This window comes from Bombus huntii, chromosome 15, assembly GCF_024542735.1.
Source record: "Bombus huntii isolate Logan2020A chromosome 15, iyBomHunt1.1, whole genome shotgun sequence".
Classification (NCBI taxonomy): domain Eukaryota; kingdom Metazoa; phylum Arthropoda; class Insecta; order Hymenoptera; family Apidae; genus Bombus; species Bombus huntii.
Window position 1 is genome coordinate 5,925,466 of NC_066252.1, and position 17,798 is coordinate 5,943,263.

The 17,798-nt window shown below is 39.5% G+C and overlaps 1 protein-coding gene and 2 pseudogenes across 7 annotated transcripts in view; all 3 read right to left on the reverse strand.

Moving 5' to 3' along the window:
• Positions 1-17,798, reverse strand: part of LOC126873902 (venom dipeptidyl peptidase 4-like) — a 303,798-nt gene that overhangs the window by 159,259 nt on the left and 126,741 nt on the right. The window lies entirely within an intron of this gene.
• On the reverse strand, positions 8,369-8,486 carry LOC126874152 (5S ribosomal RNA; annotated as a pseudogene).
• LOC126874150 (5S ribosomal RNA) lies at positions 10,048-10,166 on the reverse strand (annotated as a pseudogene).

The window sequence follows — 17,798 nt, forward strand, 5'->3', positions numbered from 1 at the left end:
CTTTGTTTTATATTAGTTTATTGAATTATGCACGAACATAATAATAGAAATAAAACGAAATGGATCATACCTAATTCAATAAAATAATAACAGAAATAAAACCTAATTCAATAAAATAAAACAGAAATTATTGCTCGTCTATTATCACCTTATGAAACGAAAGAAACTTTTCCGACAACCTAATACGCTTGAAAAGTGCCATTTGTACTTGAAATGTCATTTATCTGTTACTGATTAAATTCCAAATCTTTCTCAATACAAGGTATCTCATATCTTTGTATACGATTAATCTCAAACAAAAGAGACATTGCATCGCATAATACCAGACTAGTACAATTACTCTCTGGGAATATAATACTTAACTTCATACTCTGGGATTAAGGTAATAATTCTTGAAGATTTTAATAATTTCATAACAATCGTTCCAATTTACTTAACACTAACCTTACCAGAGCCGGTCAAGCGACCGGTTTCGACATTTAATTTAACATTGTAATTAATTTCTGTAAATTCTTGTATTATCCGATTAGTCAATTTCTCAATTCTTTTCTTACCGAGGAATACTCATCGCCTGTCTTTAGATTATTTTTACTGGTATAAATATGGCTTTTACAGAATTTGACAAATAACCATGGCGATTAGACACTCGAGATGTTAATGACAATGATCTTAGGTTCAATAACGAATCCACGGCCAACGGGATAACTCTTCGTTAAACGTAGAATATATTTTAAAGCACAAAAATGTTCGCTGGGACGCTCGGTATATACTGCTCGTAAAGACGATGTGAAACTCTCCGAGGAGATCGCACGAAATAAAAGACTGATGAAAACTTTCCTCTTCTTGCGATCGCGTTAGTTCGTTGTATATTGGTCGGGGATACCAACAAAATTCCAACCGCTGTTGCTAGGCAGTCCCGCGTAGCGGCGATATTGAGTTTGATTGTTAATACAACGTGTGTCCCATAATATTGGCACTTCTGAGGCAAAACCACACGTGGCTTGATTTGTCCTCGTGCCCGTGTACCGCTACAACTATATTTTTTTAAGGAAAACTATACAATTGCCCCATACCTGTGTTAGGTAAAAACGTCCATCCTGTGACCACGGCTACGTTCAGTGGCCAGTTTTGTCAGCCAATCTGAGCCCAAGCTCACAAATCTCGGGCAAACATAGTCGCGTTGAATCATAAACAACTACTTCTAAGTTTTATTATTTATGTACAGCTATAATAAATAGTCTACACTAAAGTATTGGAGATCTTCCCAACAATTCCAGAAGAAATGCCCCGATGTCCTTTCAACTCCGGCATATATATCATAATAAATAATAATATAACAGCGAATGATAATACAAAGAGTCTATTAATATTATTATTGTCTGCAACAAAATCCTGTGTGATAGTGAATTATTCAGCAAGCGATTGTTTTAACTGAAAGTACAAAAGCCACGTTGGGGAGGAATGGCTGGCCGAGAAATTACACTCAACGAAAGTTAGGACGTATAGACGTCTGTATTACAATAGAATGGGCCAGGATGCTGGTACGTGGACCACGTGAGTTGTGGTTATGCGGTATGCGGGTATGCGAATAAGCAGAAGGAAGATTGGCTCGCGAGGCTGCTGCCGAATGGAACATTTGTTAAAACGATGATGCGAAATGAACCGACCGAATCCACCAGCGACTCGACCGCCTCCTTAGATCGACTTTAACTGCTTCATCCTCCATCGCGATTCGCGCCGTTTCCGGTTCTCCAAAGAACAGTCGAGAATTCCGCCGGAAAGTTGCGTAGTAATTAATTTTAATGTGCTTCTCGGATCCGCGTTTAATACTCTTCACGATGTAATTTCAAAGTCTGGTACATTTATGTGCGCGTTTTTCAACCGAGACAAATATTCGATATAATTATGACATTATCAAAAATATTATTCTACCATTAATTAATTGTTAAAATTTATTAATTCGAGCGAAGAACACGCGACGCGATTCTGTGAATCAGATTTTAATTTCGAGTAGTAGTTATCAATCAAATAATGGGATTCATGGAAACAGAGACTCGAGGATCTTGCATTTTTCTTGTTAATAATAATCTTGGCGAATTATAATAATTATTTGCCTTTAGATTCCTCGTTCTTTGTCGCGTATCACAAAGAGATCCAAAGTGTTCGAGTTCAAGAAGGAACCTCGAGAGATCCATGGAATCGCCGCAAAATCCCGAGGGATCTGAGGAGCTCGGGGAGTCTGGAGAAGCCCTAAGAGATAAGAGGAACCTCGAGAGATCCAAGGAATCTCAAGGAATCGCGGCAAATCCGTGAAACTGTCGAAGATCCACAGAATTTCGAGAGATCCTTCGAATTCGAAGAAACTTCAAAGGGTCCCTCAAGATCCAACAACTTTCACAATACAACCAGGAAATATCAGAACCCACTGAAAATTCTACCCTCGTTCTTCGTCTTGGGAATTTCAAAATAAAAAAAGTATCTGAGTAGAATACGTAACATTCTTATATAGGAATTTTACGTCACGAATACTTCGAATGACTTTTTTTTCTAAATAATAGAAGACAATTTTTTGAACCATTTTTCAAATGTTAATATTAAATTTACCAGACTTAAAATCGTCACATTTGACTCACACACGCGTATCTAATCTCAAAATGTAACCGCAGCTATCTACGACATCCGCAATTATCAAATTATCTTCGAACGCGTCCTCTTAAACTGCTGTAAACACAATTGTTCTCGCAACAAAGAACGGATCAGAGAAACTCTAAGTGGGCGTCTCTGTGACGAAGATCAAGTTTTAAAGTTTTTTCTCCTTCCTGAAAAACATGTAGTTATTTAGCAAAATCTAGCCAGTAAATCACTTTCTCTCTGTTCATATTGTCGTCATGGTCGTTGATAACAGCGTAGATGTAATCGATGCAACGTTACAGCCTGTATGAAAGAAAAAAAAAAGAAAGAAATTTAATTATTCTGTGCAACATTCAAGGTTGAATGATAATCTCTTCAGCTGACTCGAATGACCGCACCTTCGACGTTGTTTCGTGGCACAAAAAAACATAATATTTCTCTCGGGACTAGAATGGAGCAGCGATATTAACATAGATGGACGAACGTACAGCTTCCTGTTTCTGTGTGGAAAGGGCCATAAATTTCAACTTTCTGACAGTTGATGTTCCGTTTGCTGATAAAACTGTACAAATTCGTCGGCCATGTAACATGGTTGCGTTTCGTACTGAGAAACCAGGATTCTCTCGCTCGTTCGAGCCTTCTTTTTTTTCCATCGTTTTTTATTCGTTTCCGTTCTTTTTTTTTTCGGCAGAGAAAAAACACAGCCGAGTTCTTCGGTGAAATTGAAAATACCACAGAGAGGAGAGACGAAAACAGAAAAAGAAAGAGCAAGATAGAACAAAATTTGGAGCAACGCTTTAGAAACGGTCAGACGTACACAGTTTAACGCCGCAGTTATCGCGTTGCGAATTGCATTCCACTTTTTACTTTCCCTTCGTTCGCTGTGATATCGATGAAAATGCGTGGAGAACGTTTCACGCGGCTTCCGTCTCGCTCGTATCACAGAAATTATATTGCGGCAAAGCTGCAGAACCTTCGGTAAACAACGTTCGCGTATCGATACATGGCGTCGCATCAAACGAAGATGAATATTTCTTTCTATATTTTTTGCCACCTATCTCCTCTCAAACGTTACTTCTACTTTGATCTACGATTTAACGCGTGTCTTCAAAGCTCCACTTAAACACCGAATGTCGGAGCTTGCTCGTTTTACTCGAAAAAATCTCACGCGACCCGCACGACGACGAGTTTTACCGGCAACCTGATTCTTCCACAGTCTTTCCACTTGCTTCGAGACTCGAAGATGAGATCTTACGTAACTGTTTGAGGAACAGAGCGCCTAACGAGAATCTTTGCATGAAACGAAACGAGAGTTCGATGTGGAGAATTGCGATTAGAAATATTCCATCGTCGAAATTCGATCAGAGGATCGTTACGAATGACGATACAGAGTTTTCAATGGCTTTTTATCCAGCGAACGTTCGACCTAGAAATACGATTTCAAAGATGCAATTCCCTTTAACAATTAACAGATCGCTGCTGTTGACATTTACATAAAATCAAGCGGCCGTTCGATCTTGAAACGCAATCGGACAAATACGATTATCGTTCGACGATCAAACAGTCGTTGTTCGTAACAGGAATCCTTCAACACTGTTTAAAAAAGATCGCATACATGCGCGATCGAGAGGAACGAAATGTGACACGAACGAATCGATGCTCGAGCATATTACTCCGGCAAAGGTGAAAAAAGTAGATTGAAGTTGTCAATGTACGTGTACATAACGTGTCATGGAAGAATAATCGTTGCTTATAATATCCCTTTGTCGGAAAAAGTCGTCTCTTGCCAACTGATCGTACGCGTGTTACACGTTAGCTAAAAGCAGCTGGTAAATGAATCGTTAGAAACAAACGACAAAACGAAAGATAGTTTATTTATTTAGTATGGTGATAAACGTATACAATTGCGACAATATCGTATACAAATATATCGAAATACGCGGATACTGAAGATCTAAAGCATACGAGAAGTTACGATGTGTCTATTATTTATCAAGTAGTAAACGAGATAAACGTAACGTGTTACCGACAAGCGGCGTATTTAACGACTAAAATAAAATACACAGACAGAGAGGGGAGGTGGGTATAACAATGAAAGTGACTAGATTCCGTAATTGTTTCGTAGCAAGGGTGTATTAAAATGAAGAAAAATCGAACAACGACGCGGCTGTTCGGGTTAACTGGCGCCCTCGGGCGATACGTGTCCCATCTGTCGAGTAAAAGCTCGTCACGGCTGGGGAATTTTATTCGTTGCACGACTCCCCGACGAATATCAAATTATTCCGGCAACGTAATCGATAGCGAATGTATATACGGTAGGGTGGACGAGGCAATCGCGACTAAACGATTAAATTTATTCGGCATTTCGCTCATTTTGAGCGAGGCCGTCGCGATTAAATGATAAAATTTGTTTATCACCGTTGCGGGGCCGGCGGGACGACTGGAAAATCGCGACGCAGCGGCAAAAGAAGGTGGATTTTTCCGGCGAAACGATAAGCGAATTCCCGTGGCAATTTCTGAACGGACATACTGAACGTCAGGGCAAACGTACGATTATGACTACCAACAAGTATTCCTGCTCCGTGAAACTGCGAGAACGCTATCGATATTTGGGCAGAGTAGAAGAAAAGGAGAAGAAAAATAATAAAGGAAGTGCGGCAGGACAATGTAGGAAAATAATTGGCGATATTTTCTTGTTTCTTTGCCGAGTTTATTTGTTACGGTAGAGATAGAGGCGTGCTATTGATATTTAGGAGAAATAAGAGAAAGATGCACGGTATTAAAATGAAAGAGATACTCAAGAGAAATATGAGAAAATAATTGGTAATATAAAAGTTGCGTGATATTCGGAGAAAAGTAACAGAAGAGATATTAAGGTGAAAGAAATATTCGAGAAGAAACGAAAAGGTAATTTCCATCGGTTCACTGCATGAGCAACGTTGTCTCTTATTTTGCGCTTTCAAGTTCCAAGGTAATATTAAACGCCGACTACTGGAATTTTGACAATTTTTTAAGAAAAGAATCTGAAAATGACGAAGAAGGTGAATCGTAGTTTTAGAAATTACGAGATACGTCGTTTGTTGGCGACGAAATATCGTGAACTTTTTACGTTTCAATGTTCTTTAGTCTTTGAAGTTACTTTATAAAATGGCTTAACGATATAAAAAGTGTTCTTCTGTCTGTTTATTTTTATGACTTTATAATCTCGTTTTTATTTATTTAATAGCCTTTGGTAGAAACAAAAACAGTGTATTTCGAGTTCAAAACAATTATTGCGTAATATTTATGGACGATATGAAAAATGTTATTTTGTAATTGTCCAGTAGCTGGAATTTAATCGGTTCAATTTATGAAGTAACTTTTTCATTTTCAACGAACGAATTTGCAAATTTATTTGTTTATTTTTTCGTTATATTGGTTTTCTGATCATTTAACATGCAGGTTTTGTTTCCGTTAAAACAACTCGCAAATTCATAACTGCTTATTTTTTCAATAGATTAACTTTTCGCATTCTATTAATTTCACATCAGCAAATATATTAAATTGGGAAATTGAAACACGCACGAGATTTACGTTTTCCATAATCAAATACATTTATCACCTGATTGCCTAATAATTTCGTAAGATTCAATGTTGCGTGTAAACAAAATCAAACATAAAACAGTCAAACTGCAAAAATTCTGCTCAATCACAGTATCACATAAAAAAACAAGATTCTATTTTACAAAATTCGGTAAGATTCAACGTCGCGCATAAATAATGTCAAACATAAAGTGATGGAATAGAAAAATTGCAATTAATCATAATCCAGCCATCTCGTAAACGACTAAAAAATTGTAATCTACAAAACTAAAAGTCTTCGTGTACACATAAACATTTAAATATCATAAGAGAAAAAAACTAGAAAACATCGATTCGTCTACACGGTGGCACGTTTGAACGAGGATACTGGAGAAAAATCAAAATTCGCGGGCCACGTTCGCGCACTATGTTCGCACGGTCGCAGATCAGGTTTGCACGTTTGCGAGCCACATCCGCACGGTTACAGGTCGAGTTCGCACGTTTGCACGTTCTCACGCCCCATAACGCGGTACATCGAACTAGAATTCTCTACAAAGACAAAAAAATGTATACAACGTGCATGCAATTGTCCCGAACTTGATATCGGAGGATGCGACGCGAGTACCAATCTGATTATCAAATCTTTATTTTTCCCTATATTTTCCTTGCTCTCTGCCATGGTTAAGGTATCTCGAATATTTGTTTCTTTGTCTCATCGCGCTCAATGCACGTTTAAGGAAACGATACCGATGCCGTGAAGGATCTGTCCATCTTTTCGTAAGAGTCATACTGAAATCATTTATGGCTATTTATGCTAACATTTAATATTGAACATAATTCTCGAATAATTTTTAAAATTTTCTTGCAACAAGTGTGACCAGAAATGCATTCTTCGACCAACTTGCAATTGCCGGTGGATTTGACTTTGACAAAATAAAGAGCATCCAGTTTGTGGCAGAAAAACGTTGCATAGCAATGCGACATAATATCTTTTCGACACAGAAGAATCATAATTGCATATTTTTCAAATCGCACTTCGAAGAAATAAAGAAAGAAATCTTTTGGTCGAACATTAGAATTATACACATCTTCGCTCAGATTCTCCACATTTAAGGAATAACACGCACAGTTTAACAGGAATTGACGATCAGGTATGTCTAACGAACGTGCTAATCTTCACGTGATCGGATTTTGATGTAGGAACGAGATACTTGCTAATTCTCTATCGATCTTTTGTCGATCTATCGTTTACATTCGCGTTATTTACAGGCTGATGTCATCGAACAGTAATATGGAAATCGAACAGCGATTATTTCGATTTTTGTTCTCTGGATGGCGAACTGTGCGTGCCCTCATTTTTCACATCATTAGCAAGTTGTTATTCGTCGGTGAACGCGAGAGATCGAGTTTGGAAAGTTCGTTGCCATATTTGAATCAGACTGTAACTAAAATGAACCCGGAGCACGTTTAATTCGCAACAGAGACCCTCGATGCGAACCGGCCTCCGGCTCTTCGCTGTCTTCGTTTCGCCCGTTTTCATTTCCAACTTGACAGGACGAATTGGGTTTTCACGTGCTGGCAAGTTCGTTTAATGAGTAATGTCGCGGGAATAGCGATTTAAATCGAGTCCGTCGGTCCGTATCGTTTAATAACGCCAATTGCCACCGCGGTCGCCGCTAGCCAGATGTAAATTGCGCTCTGCATTGATAATAACTGTTGATCCGACGGCGAAAAAGGGAAAACACCGAATTGCCAATGATTCGAATAACCGATTAAACGAATTCCGTTTCCTATGTTTCCCCTACGTTTCGTTTCCATCCAATTTCTACTTTTTTTTTATATATATATTTTACGCGGAGGAAATCCGCACGGACGCCAGGCCGCTTCTGGGGAAAGCGGCGTGGTAGTGTCGGACTCCAACCGACTAAAACCTCCACGATAACCGTCCCGGCTGCGATCGAGAGAGAGGCCCGGGAATCGCTGTGAGTGTCGCAACGGGGCCTCCCCCGCGCGCCTAATACCACCGCTGATGGAGCGGCGCGTGTGACCCATTGTCACACCCCGCCTCGTCGCCGGAGCCGCCGTGCCAGGCAGGCCGGTTTCCCTGGCGCTGAGCCGCCAAGCGTCGAGCCCGAATCCCACGGGGTGGGGGGCGGGCGCGGGCCCGGTGCCGCTTCGCCAACGCCACACGGAGTCCCAGGCGTTCACCCATCCAAGTACTACCCATGCCCGGCGCTGCTTAACTTTCGTGATCTGACGGGAGCGAGTGCATTCAGCGCGGCCAGGGCGTTGGCGTTGCGAGTAAATGGCTCTTTACCAACGTTTTTCTTCCATCTTTCCGGATTCCACTCCTCAAGCATCGATCTCGTTTTCTTGGTCTATGACGTCGTTCGGCGTCTCATTAGCAGGATAATTAGTTTCCTCTTTTGACAAATTTTTATCTCTGTTGAGATGCGATTACATCTTTAGACACAACGTTAGGCAATATTCTGAAGGGACAAGAAGTTCTGGAAGGAATGGTAAAGAAAATTTGACTTATGACATATAAGAATTATTTATTTTATTATGTAAATAGACTGCGGTTTTTTTACGCATTTGTGTAAAATTTGCACGTAATACGACGAAATATATATGCTTCCTTTAATATTTTTCTATAATACTTAATAGGTAATGCAATTGTCTACCTTTTTGTCTTTTACCGGGATTTTACTTTTTTAAATATATTCTCGTAGATAAATTTGCATAAAATCCTGTAAGTCTAATTATAAAATATTATTGTAGGAATTATCAAAAAATATGGACAACGGGGCCCCAGGCGGATGTAAACCTGGAATCTGTAGCTGGACTACTACACTAAGGCAATGGCAGTACGAATATTCACAAACTTATTCTTCTTCACAACCACTTCGATGACAGGTGATCTTCGTTTCGTTGTTAATATCAATCTTGCTGTGTTACAAGTATTGCGAATATGAGGAGGAAGAATTTTTTTTCCTTTTTCTTTTTTTTTCTATGTTGTTTTCATAGGTTTGCTTTTTTATTTTTTATTTTTTTATTTTTTTTATTTTTTTTTATTTTTTATTTTTTTTTATTTTTTATTTTTTTTTTATTTTTTTATCTTTTTTTATCTTTTTTTTATTTTCTTTTCACATCTTAAGAGGTAATTTCCTAGGGAGACCTAAGACGTAGAAGCTGCGTGTCGCCCAAGTACGGATTCTCAAACACATCACACATTTCACTTTTCACCTTTGATCCTGAACACACTTATATTAAAATCCAGGAGGGCACGGATTCGAACCGCCAACCTATGTGTTTGCAGTCAGCTACAGTAACCACATCGCCACCGTCGTCCTGTACGAACTGTAGTTCCATAATTCCTATTTGAGGCTAAACATTCTGATCTCGCACTATTAGATATATATTATTCATTATTCCCCCTCCCCCGCGCCCTCCCTCTCAACCCACCCCTCCCCAAAGTTACACAGCACCCAAAAAGCAGACTACCGAAGCGTCCTGTTTTGCGACCAAATTTACAGGATAGAAAAAAATGCGTGGTAATGTCGGACTCCAACCGACTAAAAACACCTCCACGATAACCGTCCCGGCTGCGATCGAGAGAGGCCTGGGAATCGCTGTGAGCGTCGCAACGGGGCCTCCCCCGCGCGCCTAATAACCACCGCTGATGGAACGGTGTGTAAACATCATTGTCATAACACCCTCGTTACCGGAGCCGTCGTGCCAGGTAGCCCCGTTCCCCCACCGGACCTGCTTGGCGGCCCCGAGATGCTGCGCCGCCAAGCGTCGAAGCCCGGAACCCACGGGATGGGGGGAGGGGGGCACGGGCCCGGCGCGCTTCGCCAATGCCACACGGAGTCCCAGGCGTTCACCCATCCAAGTACTTACCCGTGCCCGGCGCTGCTTAACTTTCGTGATCTGACAGGAACGAGTGCACTCAGCGCGGCCAGGGCGTTGGCATATCCAATTTCTACTAACTTGAAACTAATTGCGATACGTGGTGCACGCGTGATATTCTGATTCTGATAATTGTTCCACCTGCGCCAAGTTTCCTTTACGATTTACTTTTATAATTCTTCAGTTCAATTAGGTTAAACCAGCGGTGCTCGTTGCAACCTTTAAAGGTTAAAACAAATGCTTGTTTAAAGGTACACGTAAAAAACAGGAATTTGCATAAACATGCGCAGTGCATTTATAAGCAGAGTCGTAATCTGCGTACAATGTAACAACATATAATTTGCCAACCACGATTCAGTTAAATATATCAAATCTAGGTTAGCATTATCACGAAATATCAGAGCACCGAATCTACATATAAAGGCAACATTTTCCCACAAGCCTTGCTCCATCGTGATACCACCGAGAAACGTGAACTTCCACTATAAAACTCGTCTATATATTAATCAAGAATTACCGACAGATTAACTCTCTATCGTGGAATACTCGTGCAATACGAATAAAGAAGACTAAATAGTCTAAAATTAACTCGCCAAGGATTAACCAAGCGACGTAAACGATATTTCACAGTGATAGCGCCGATAAAAATACCTTGCTTTCTCTAAATTTCATACGATCGTACAGTCTACTGAGACAGATGGACTAAACCACGGCGAAAACCATACTGAACGAAGTGGAAATTACCTTGCAAAGCCACGAGATCCTTTCAAGACGGAACTCGAACGTAACGATTTCGATTAATTGACGAAGAAAAAAAGAAAAGAAAGACAAATTTGCCAACGAAACGTTGCAACGTAAAAGATTAAGAAATTCCTTAACGATGGAAAAACACGATTCGCTGAAAAACGAGGTAAAGTGCACAACAGGGTCAACGTGCAACGCATGCATGTCGTTTTTTTTTTTTTTTTTCGCATAAATGTTTCCCCGTTTTCGGCCGAGCTTTCGTGACCGATAGCAGCTTCAGAGATCGACCGATTTCGTATCCATTAAACCGTTTTCAAGTGCCACATGCCCGATACGTGTTGAGTAGGCGCGACATTTTTGGTTTTCGCACGTTTTCCCGTGTACACACTTAATTTCCCAGAGGCGAGCTACCGGCTATTCAGTTCGGCTGGCAGCATTCCAACCGAAGTGGCTCATACAGTCGACGATGGCGGCGGTGGCGGCGGTGGCGGCGGTGGCGGCGGTAGCGGCGAGGAGAGGGCGGTTCTGTTCGAGTTCTTGAAATAAATCAGCCGGCCGATAAAAAGCGCGGAATTTTCAGCATATACACTTGCGCTCGTCGACAAGATCGATACACCAGCGACCGATAAATAAAAACGTTGTTTTTAAAAGCGACTAGTCGCGTCGCTGATGCTCTTCCGATCGCGTCCCACCGACGATTCTTTCGCCGGGTTAGATTAATGGAGTTCGATAGTCGAGATTATTGTGGTCGCAGCCGGACACTTTTCAACCCTGCTAATGTTTCTCGGCCATTTTCAAACCAATTATATCCGGCCAACGTAAACGTGTATCTTCGCACACAGACGCCACAGAACGAATATCGAGAATTGGGAATCTAGTTACACGAGCGTCAAAATTAATTAAAGTTACGACTATAGTCGGAGGAAACATTCAACTTCGTTATACGTGACGGATGAGCGAACTGTGGATTTTTATACAAATTCCTACTTTCGTAAATGTGCATATAATTAAACCAATGGAGTTTAGGCAGAAATTTATTTCGTCAACCGAGCGTTACAATAAGCGTTGTATTTTGGCTTTTCTGATATTTTTCCACGTTATACGCGAGCTTGCGATCTTAAATGTCCCATGAATGCGTGAGAACCCGCAGTCTATCGAGAAGAACATATTTGTAATATCAAACGTACGAGTAGCTTGCGGTCTGACGTTTCAAGCGATGTTTGGTCGCGCTACATTCTCTCCATCATTTTCGACGTAATTATGACCGTCTGATGTTGAAAGATAACCCCACAGTTCGAATCGAAACACGAACATCGACTTCTCGATTCGGTTTTACGTTCGACACCTTGTTGCTTGTTAGAAATTCGTTTCGCTGCTTCGAGCGAGAACAAACGCGAAACATAAAAATTGTTGGAAGACCGTGGCAACCAAGTCGCCGAACGATATCGCGAACGAATATTTAAACGATACTGATGCTGTTTCGAATAAATAGAAAAAAAGGAGGAATAGTTGCGCGACGTTTTATCGACCGTCGAACTCGAAAACGAGTTAATTGCGCTAGGTGTGAGGACCGCGGATAATAAAAGCGCGATTTAAAACACAGCGTAATCCGTGCACTTTGGCCCCGAGCCAAATGCGTGCTCTAAATGCGGCCGTACGCGCGAACCGCCCACTTTTTCCATCTAATTTACATTTTTCTCGCAACTTTATCTCTGCTCTCTTAGAACCGAGTCGCTGGGAATAACGCGTCGCCCTCTTAAACCTATCTTTTTCAGGCCGATTTGGCTAAACAAAAGTACGTTTCAGTGTGTAGAACGTGTTACGATGCAAAGTGATGATAATAGCGTAAGATAATGGCTTTTGCAGCATCATGATTTTTGAATAAATTAACGTTTAAAGTAGACGAAGAGATAATAATGGATTGGTTTAAAGAGATAATAAATTTCTTGCGAATTATAGTTGCAAGGCAAATGATGGTTATACGTAAGGCTAACAGGTATCTCGATAAAAACAATGGCTCGCTCGGGTAAACTTTACTGGAGGGCTGAAGATTATAGCGATGTTAGTCAGCGCACGTTTCTATAATAATATTCTATAAAGATAAAAATAAAAATCTTCCGCGTTTATTGTTTGAAAGAATTCGGTATATGTTTCCGAGTCACGTAAACATCGCCGCATGAAATTGTAATTTAATTAATTTAATTAATACTACACGCGAACGAAAGAAATTATACTTTCGTGGGTTGAGATACGCGACTGAAAATCTTGATTTAGTAAAAAACCATCATGTTATTCGATAAATCAGCCAACATTCTGCTGAATAAAAGATTCTACAAAAATACGTTATTTTCGAATTCGTCTCGGAATTCGCCGCGATCTTCCTGAACAGCCAAGCTATAATTTAATAAGAAATTACGGAGACACGTAGTTATTTCACGAAATATAAAAAAAATTCTAATTCCACGAAAATACGTTATTTTCCAATTTCCAAGTGACAATTTTTTAAAGAACCAAACCACGCTATCGTTTCACAAATTATTCAACGTTCAGCGTAAAAATGGCGAGACTGGTGCGACCTAATCCTTCGAAAACTCGTAATATATTCAATCCGGCGAATGGAGCGCGAAACGCGTTTGCAAAGCCGCTGGAATGTGCGACGAGATTCGTTTCCATTTGCGGAACTTTTTTCTATCCCTGGCGACTTTATCCAGCGTCCGGTGTATTTCGTCGTCGATTAGAGGCATTCGCATTCTCGCGTAATCGAGTGGCCGGTGTTAGCGAAATGCTGGCATTCCGCGTCATGGGAGTCGCGGGAATACAAGTGGCTGACGGGAACAAGGTTGCCGGCAAAAACGCGTTGCCTTCGACAAAGAAAATGCCCACAAACCTTTGCCAAGGAAGTCGGTGAATTAGCCACTGGAGAGAAAAAAGCCGGGCTCGAAGCTGCTGGAAAATTGCACGATCCCATCTGGGAAATTTTGGACGTACCATTCGCTTCCTTGTCTTAGACTTTTGCCTTTTCCTACCGCCATCTCGTATTCTTCCCAGTGTTCTTCAGTTTTGAAAGTTTCACTTCCTCGGAGTTGGTTAAAGAGCGTAAGTTTTCGAGGAGACAAAGAAGCGCAAGTGAAAAATCTACTCGTATTACTCGTAACTTCGTTTTCGAAAAACTTTTGAATACTCATTTTTTTTTTTTTTATTGATGTTCTAATAAAAATGTTTAATTGTTCAATGGGGCACTTTTTATTTCAAAGTATCTTCTATTTATCGGTTATATTTAAAACGCCTTAACTGTCAATTTTCATACAATTTTTACAATTGTAAGAAGTTCGAGCGCTCCGGTCATCAAGGGACCAACGTGGCAGGGACCAAAGTGTTAAGAGCTTCGAAGGGAGGCAGCAAATTAGGAGAAGAGACAAGTAAGAAAAGAAAAACAGTTGACCAAGCAGGGAACTAAACTTGGATCAATGTTTTCGTGTTTTTTACTAACACGATCAATTACTTAGATCTCTTAGAATGTACCAAGTAGTTTGCCGGTACAGGACAACGAGTTACAAATTACATTTTTTAATTCTTGCAAATTACAGCACAATTTTTGTTCCTCTTTGCGGATTATTAATTAACTTCTAACTTATAATTATTAATCGGCTTATGAGGAAATTGAAGAAAATCGATTTGTCCCCTTTTTACGAGTACACCATTCGCGTTGCAAATTAACTTTTACTAAAAGTAGCGCAAGTTATAGCACAGAAACTTGAAGTGGCCGATACCTTACGACTGTTTCTAGTACAAAAATCATCGTCGTGACTATCGCACGGTTTCTGAAACGCGAGCTATCATTTCAAATTATTGACTTTTATCTGTATACTTGGAATAAAATTTATCGCCTGAGTACAGCTGAGGCATATGAGTTTTGCATAATATCGAAGAGAAGGACAGTTGATAGCGCAAACGTGACGACAATTTGCCAAGCAAACTCAGCAGCGCTCGATTAATCGACGATGATGCAAATCGGTCGTAATCAGCCGTCTCGCTTTGTCAAACAGCTGAAAATTGGTGGCCGGGTGAAATGTAAATTGGGGGGAAAAACGTAGAATAACAGAAATCCAACGAAGTGAGTGTGGGGAAGATATGAAGAAGGTTGAAGGGACGTATTTATCGTGTAACCCCAATTTCATTGTCACGAGCTATGAATTCCACGCGTTGAATGCGCCATGCATTATGTATCCTGGGAATGTGTAAACTCGCCGAACAGAATTGCCCGCATTTATTGCGAGTTAACACGCCGCCTTGAATAAAACATCGTCGCCTAACGATCACCGTAGCAAGCATTTTTTTACGGTTCGTTTCCTTCTTCGAAATTATCACCGGTACGCGATTTCCAGGATAAAATCGATCTTTCGATGACTCTTTTATTCAATGACTACTTTGCCTGGTATTTGAATAAATTTCTTTGTTGGATAATGTCCGAAACGATTTCTTATTTTACTATGTCGACGTCGCCACGTATTAGAATATAACTCGGTTAAAAGTAAATTAATGTTGAAACGAATAACGTTAAAACGTCTAAGAAAAACGAACGAATAACGAAACTGTTACTAAAATCCGGGCTGCTTGTTATTTTGTTCTAAAGGGTCAATTAAAAGTGAATTTTAATAGAAACTAAAGCTACTCTTCCTATGCTGTTTCTGAAATACAGATAACGAAGTGTGACCCGTTACTTCAAAATCTGTTATCAAACGAGAACTAAAGGAATATACTGTAGGATCTTTACTACAATTACAATTCGCATTACTAAAATATCGATGGGAGCACCTAGCAGAGAACGCTTGGTACTGCTGTACGCGTGGCCTGACGAAGATTTCTTTGAGAACACGCGTGGCAGTCAACGTGTTAAGCAAAAAAAAAAAAAAAAAAGGAGAAGACACCCAGAAAACGCGAAGTTCTCCTCCCTCGATAAGAAAACCCGGTAGTTACAACGATATAACGATACCTCGACACACAGTGGACGAATGAAAACGGAGATATCGACAAATATTCAACATTTGCAAACATTCGAGACACAACGATGCTCGTAACTATTGTCCATTCTACGGAAATCCTTCGAATTCCCACGGGGGATCGATAATGAATTTCATTCGCGTCACCGTTTGACAATAATTTATTTACCCGCCGCTTTATGTCGGCGGAATGAAGTTGGTATGTTGAATCGATTGAAACCAAAGATCAATGTACCGTGCACCGTTCGTAATTTATTTATTTGCCATTGGTGTGGCAAAACTGAACCAACGCGCGCACGAGGGAGAGAAAGAGAGAGAAAAAGAGAAAGACGAGAATTAAATTCACTCGCGAACGCATATCAATTAAAGTTAGAAATTAATGTATCGCGCTTCGTTAATTATATGTTTGCTGTACCAGTCGATCGACGTGCCATCGCGTAATCTACGCTATCGATTCATCCTGATTCGTTCGTATATCATCTTTCTTCTTCCGCGGAAAATTGTAACGAAATTCGCTTGAAATTATAGCGAAACATTAATCAACGTTCCGTTGACTTTGTCCACTTTAGAATAGAATTTATCCCATAACGGCACCTAAAATTGACATTCCACCAGGCAATCAAGCCACGTTGCTAATTATTCGTTTGTTATCGTTATCGTTATCATTGTCAAAGGCAATAATAATATAATTAATAAATCACGCGTGTTTGAAATCAGCAGCGTTCTGTGGCGGCTTGGTTAACAACGGTGTATACCGTGGGGGTCACCGGTGGCCGAGATTAGATTCATTAGTGATAACATTTGAACACTGACGACTGGCAATGTTGAAATTAATTCTGCGAGTACTTTGGAACATCCAAAGACTGTTTGAATTGTGGAAAAAGTATTTACGTTAATTAATTTCTCTTTCAAGCTCGTAGAGCGATGTTCTATTTTAGTAAGTTATTAATTAACAAGATACCAAATGTAAATATTCTTGACGAAATTAATCTCGCATTTTAAGCTATTATATTCTCTTTACAAGACCATTCAAAAAGATTGTACATCCAAATATAGCATTAACAATTAATTAAATACAATTATTTGTTTCAGATGACGCATATGTTGCGTCTATTCAATTATCATATTTATCGTTAGTTTCTAATTATAACTTCTACTATCTTCGTCTAATTTGGTGACACGTTTTTGAATTCGTATGTTCTGAAAGAGAACAGCTCGGGCTACAAACGAATAGGATCATTGAAAAAGCTAATAACAGAAACACGTATCGTTGGATACTTTTGTAGGAAAAATGTGACGTGTTAAAATCTATGGTAATTAAGATAAGCAGCTTCGTTTATCGTCTAGTCAGTTAATAACTTGTTAAATCATAATGTTGTTCATAGGCAACGTCAAATATCAACGGGTTAATTGAACTGTTTAACATATTCACTGTTACTGACGCATACGGTGCGTCGATTCAATTATCTTACTTATTGTTATATTCCAGTCTGCTGACACGTTTTCAAATTTATCTATCTATTTCGACATATAAGAAGACCAACGAAACAATCATATTAAACTGTCATAATAAACATTATTACGAGCAGAAATATCGAGGGGAAAAAAATAAATAATTTAATGTATTAGATTGTCGGAAAAGTTTCTTTCGTCTTATAAAGAAATAATAGACGCACAATGTTTTTTGTTTTATATTAGTTTATCGAATTATGCAACATAAAAATAGAAATAGAACGAAATGGATCATACCTAATTCATTAAAATAATATAAAACAGAAATTATTGTCCATCTGTTATCACCTTATGAAACGAAAGAAACTTTTCGGACAACCTAATATATTATCAATAGACGAACACTAATTTCTTTTTCATTATACATTAATAATCTGCCATATTCGTAAAATTCTCAACAAAAAAAAGAAACAGTTGCAAAATTGTTCGCCGTTGTTA